This window comes from Sphaeramia orbicularis, chromosome 14 (genome assembly GCF_902148855.1).
Source record: "Sphaeramia orbicularis chromosome 14, fSphaOr1.1, whole genome shotgun sequence".
Lineage (NCBI taxonomy): Eukaryota > Metazoa > Chordata > Actinopteri > Kurtiformes > Apogonidae > Sphaeramia > Sphaeramia orbicularis.
Window position 1 is genome coordinate 15,601,147 of NC_043970.1, and position 6,000 is coordinate 15,607,146.

Consider the following 6,000-nt stretch of genomic DNA (forward strand, 5'->3'; position numbering starts at 1 on the left):
ACAGATGGAGTTTCAGACGGAGTCGACTCTTATACCAGACAACAGGCAACTTTAAAGGCAGCGTCAAGTGGAAAATGTCTGTGTGGCTGCTTTGTTCTGCTGTAAATTAGTGGGCATTTTCTGTCAAACAAACGCAAACTGCAAGATGATTTTTTTTTTTTTTTTGCGATCAAATTTTATTTTCCTTTTCATTTAACAAATTTAATCGAACAGAGGTATTTCAGGTTATACAATATTACTGGAATGGATTCTTAGCACCAGAATACCAGCAATGAGCCCAAGACATCAGAATGTGTCATGAGATACCACAGAAAACAGTGATAGTATAAAGATAAAAAAGGGAAAGTAAGAAAAAGTAAGGATTGCACAGTTTGCCCCTGCTCACTAATTCATGAAAACCTGGGTCTGTAAATTTGGACAAATATCCACCAATCCCCTACCGATCGACATCCACAAAAGAAAAGTACAAAAATTATCAAATGCAGAACCGGGGGTAATTTATATATATATATATATATATATATATATATATTTTTTTTTTTTTTTTTTTTTTTTTTTGATCCACCCTGTATATGTCAACCCTGCGATGAACTGGTGACATGTCCAGGGTGTACACCGCCTTCACCCATAAGTAGCTGGGATAGGCTCCAGCGACCCCCGTGACCCCAGGGAGGATAACGCGGGTTCAGAAAATGAATGAATGAATAAATAATTGTGTGATATGTCCACTATCATCTGGATAAACTCTCGATATCAGTAATAATGTCTGGTACATATACCACTGTATTCTTATCAATAGAGCTGGGTGATATATATGACCTACAATAATATCATAAATGTTGATTTGATGATGTGCAATTTTACATTATCAAGTATTCATACTGTCTAAAAATGAAAACAAAAGGATGGATACATAGACGGTAAAGGAGAGGTGCATGAAAGTCCTCATTGGTTGAATGTGTGCCTCAGAAGCCAATCAGCGGACAGGATTCAGTCTCGTGGTGACTCAGCGACACCCAAAACACAACATCGTCTCACATGGAGGAAATATGCAAGATTCTGCCATGTCAGCAGATAATTTTAATGGGTCCACATCACTAAGCTGGAAATCGTTCGGTTTTGACAAAACTTATGTTGGTCAAAATAACATTATATGCAAGCTGGGGTGTCTTAAAGGGGGTGGGGGGTGGGGGTACAAGTTAGAAGTTGTGGAAATTTTGTGTAAGATCTGCTGTATAATAGAGGAATAGAAGCCGGGAGTCAGACGTTGAAAGCGTGTTAGGTTTCACTTTCGTTTCACCCCAGTGTTAGTTATGTTAGTTACAGACCACACCCCCACGTATGTAACTACTGCCCCCTGTCCCACGTTCACCCCCCCCCCCCCCACACACACACACACACACACACATGTTTTGCAGAAGATGTATGAAGCACTTAAAAAACAAGAGCTGTTCTGAACCGCTGTGTCTATCCATAGATATCCTGGTAAACAAGTCGAGTATTACAGCATTTCTTGTAAAAAAAAAAAAAGAAAAAAAAGAAAGAAATTCACATTTCAAAGGATATAAGGATATCGTCAGATTATCGAGAAATTTTGAAAAATGATCGATATTGTTTTTTGCCCATATCTCCCACCCCTACTTATCAGTTTATTTACCATTTTTTATGTACCACTTGAACATTTTGCCCATAATAAGATATCACGTAGCACCGTTTACCCTAAATCCACTGGGATCTGATTTTAGTCCACGCTGCCCATCCCTGGTATCTGATTACTTATTGAGCAACAGGGTCCGAACACAGTAAGATACTGAGTGAAACAAACAAAATGACATTAGATATTAAACCAGTGTATATGAGATTGGAGGTCGTTTCGCCTAAATATTCAATAGCATTACTTTCTTCAAGGACAAAGTGCCACCACAGATACATTAAACCCAACCACATCGCGTATCATCTTTCAACCATAAATACCTCACAGAGTCACCGTCGGTAATGGGGATTTGTGCCCCTCATACGCCCACACACACTCCCACAGTCCTACACAGGTTACACTAATAATAAGCCTAAAACAAAGAGGATACACGGTACAATGGGTAGGATCCAGAGGGGATATCAGCTTACCGACCGCAGCAGGACACAAAATGATACTGGCACTGCTGACTGGGCTAGAATTACCAAGAGGCTGAGGATGAAAGCCTGAGCCTTCAATTGTTTCCCCTTTTATTTATTTATCCTTCCTTGGACACTGATCAACTGTATGGACTGTGATGTCCTGCTGGCCGGCCACATTTGTGCCCGGTGTTGGAGAGCAAAAATAGAACAGAAAAAATGTGTGTGTGTCCTCATGTGGACAGATGCAGCGTGAATGAATAGAAACTGGACGGTTAATGAGTGTCTGTTGACAGATTATGTGTACTGTATGTAGAACAGGACAGCATAGGCAACGGCTAAATCAGTTACTTTTAGTGTTATGAAGGATTTAGGATTATAATCAACTGTTTTATTGCCATTAGAAGTGAAGACAAAATGTGATTAAGACCTTGGCCAGGGAAGTGGTCCATAACATGCCACGCACCTCTTTTTTTTTGTAGGAATCTGTATGGAATCTATAGGCCAGTTTACTAGTGATGCAATATCATGTACCTTATCATCTTGAGTTGTATGTCCTATTTTATTTTATTTATGAACTTTTTAAAATTTTTAATAAAAAAAAGGTTTTTTTAAATGTATTTATTGGTATCTTCCTTTTTTGTATTTATTAATTTTGTATTTATCTCCTTTGTATTCCTGTCTTTTTTTCACTACAACTAAAAAAAAATGTATTTATTTATTGTTTTTGTATCCTCCTTTTTTATATCTATTAATTTCTTTTCTCCTTTGTATTCCTGTAAGTCACTTGGCTGTTCTGAAAAAAACAATAAAAATATTGAAGAAAAAAAAAAGGGGCAAAATGTGATTCACAGCTAGTCTCTCTTTTCTACAACTAAAAAAAGGATTTAGTTATTTATTTTTTGTATCCTCCTTTTTTGTATTTATTAATTTCTTTTCTCCTTTGTATTCTTGTAAGTTACTTGGCTGTTCTGAAAAATAATAAAAATATTTTTTTAAAAAAGACATAACGTGATTCACAACTGGTCTTTCTTTACTACAACTAAATGCAGTAAATAACAGTGGAAACACACTCACAATTAAAATATACATGAAGCAAACAAGTTGTATTCTGAAGTTTTGTTGAGCAGGAAATAATCTCGATTTTACAATTTTCAGGAAGTAAATTTTCATTATTTGAATTAATTCAATATGCAGCCCTAACTGTATGTCTTTGGAATTAGGGTATTTCAGCCACATTGTATGTGGATATTTAGTTATTGAGTATTTGTTTTGTTGTATTTAATTTCTCAAGTAAATGGTATAGATATTTCTTTTTAATTTAGATAAAACACCAACAAAAACAACCAACGCACAAATGGTAAGGGAAACTACACCATAGTATAGTTACTATAGTTACTATTATGCTTTTGTAGTCAAAACAATGGGTAAATAATGTCCTAGTATCTGAAAATAATGAGTTACTAGCTTAAGGGTCAAAACACGGTATTTGAAATCTCTCTGACAAGACATTTTAAAGACAATTTGACAGAGTAGTGTTGCTAAATGACCTACATTTTTACTTTTAAATTCATTTTTGCTTCAGTTGGTCCATAAAGGATTATCCAAAACAAGGAGCTACTTTATATTGAAATAAATGTTGGAATGGCAACCAATTCAAGTTCGCTCTCTGATGGGACATTACTGTGTTTTGACCCTTAAAGTTTTACTTAATGTGTCAAAAATAATAAGCAACTTTCTCAAAATAATAATAAAAAAATCTTGTAATAAAAAAGTATGAAGTTTGAAGTATGTCAGTATTTTGTGATACTAAGTCAGAGGTTTGTTTGGGCTTCCATAATACAGAGGAAAAGGACACTGACGCAGGCAAACGGTTCAAGCACAAACACATGTTGGAGTGACTGAATTATTCTTTCTCAACCTTGCTTTCATTTTTCCCCCTATTGTCTGTTTTCCTTTTCTTCTACATTATTGAAGCCCAGTCAAACCTTTGACTTCGTATCACAAAATACTGACATACTTCGTACTTTTGTATTACAATAATTTTTTTTATTTTGAGAAAATAGAAGGAAAAATGCAAACAAGGCTGAAAAAGAGTAATTCAGTGACTCCAACATGTGTTTGTGCTTGAACCCTTTTCCTGTGTGAGTGTCCATTAGTGGTGGACTGTACGTCACTGTAAACAGGCACAAGTGTTTGCACTAAAATAAGAGACATGCCTCATGTGTGGATGCTTATGACCGCTGTGTGTACTTGTGTATGACAATGTGTGTGTGTGTTTTTTTTCCTTTTGTTGTGCATCCACATGGCACATGTGCGAGCACACTTCTGTCTCTGAGAGATTAACACCACAAAAGGTCCGGAGCCCGTTGGCTGCTGGTGGCGAAGCTCACTGAAAACCAGTGCATGAGAGCTTTGTTCCTGCAAAGAAGCCCCGGGGTGAGTTCTGGTCCAGTAAACTCCCTCCTGCTCCTCCCAGTGGACTTTTCACTGGACCAATTATAGTGGCAGTGGGAGCCAGCGGGACGCAGCGCGGACCCGGTTACCCTTCAAACTGTCGAAAGTCACGCTGCCTTCCTGCCTGTTCGCTCATATGCAAGTCAGCACATCGCTAGAGCTCGGAGGCTCGGCGTACAGAGAGCTGTGATCTAAGGAAGAAACACTTGAAATAGAAAATTAAAAAAGGAAAGGAGGGCAAACTCCTGCTTTCAAGCTGAGTTCTTCTAGATCTTTTAATTGTTTGTGTTTCATCCCCCTGTTGGGCCACAGTGCACCCTTAATACAAAAAACATCAACTAAATTAGGCTGTTTTCTCATTTTCATGTATTATACAGCTGAAAGTATTATTCTTACACACACTCACCAGATGTTTTATGTCTGATTAAATAATCACACATTAGAACAGTAAGTAGGTAAGCCATAAAGCACAAAACAAAAACAATACTACCCATAACCTTGACACTAACTGACGATAGACAATACAACGCAGTCGGCAAAACCCTTCAGTGTTCAGATGGAAATGTGCAGGTAGAAGCTCAGGTTTGGGTTTATACTTGTTTCATGGCTCAGATGAAAGCAAAGGAAAATGCATTTGATGCTTTGGGGTTAGAGTTACACACATTCCCATGCAGCACATTTGAAATTCCAGGACTGTACCTCCGCAAACATTATTGTTCTTTGAGTTTAACCCGGACTCTGCTTGGCTGAGACTCTTGCCTGAGGATCTCCAGCAGCTTTCCGGCTTATACCAGGATAAAAGATTGCTGACGTAGCCAGAAGCTGCACTTTACTATTAACCACAGTAGAAACACTGAATATACATAATGACTTAAACCAAGAACTAAAGTCAATTATTGAATCACAGATCGTTGGCTGTTTCTACTAGTTAAACACCTCACTGGCTTTTACTTGTGTGCTATAATTTGATAGCTTGGTTATTAACTGGAAGTGGATACGTTTCGGTGATGTCTCTGATTCTGGGTGTTTAAAGCTGCACTAGAGGAGGTTTTACCCTAAAACGTCTGACTAAATGTTACAGTGTGATAATATGGATCCTGGTACAGCAGAAACTAAATGTTCTGATTCATCACTGATTGCTGCCAACATCAGACAGGCATGAAGAAACAGACATTTCCTTTTGCAGACATCTTTTTAAAGATTTCTGGTTAATGGACGTTTACTTTTTTCTTCCCTTCCCTCAACGAAATACTGAAAACAACTTAACCTTTAGGGGTCTGAGCCTATTTTTGGCCATTTTTGAGTACTTTTGAGTTTGCCTTTATATACTATGTAAAGAAATGTTTATTATACCCATGTTTGGTATCTTTTTTTTTTTTCAGCACAACTTCATCTATCTCATCTGCCTATTATTTTTTTCACTTTAACCTA

At 37.3% G+C, this 6,000-nt stretch overlaps 1 protein-coding gene across 1 annotated transcript in view; it reads right to left on the reverse strand.

Annotated features, from left to right (window-relative positions):
* The window catches only part of clmpa (CXADR like membrane protein a), a 225,113-nt gene that overhangs the window by 21,377 nt on the left and 197,736 nt on the right, over positions 1-6,000 (reverse strand). The gene's annotated exons all lie outside the window — the stretch shown is intronic.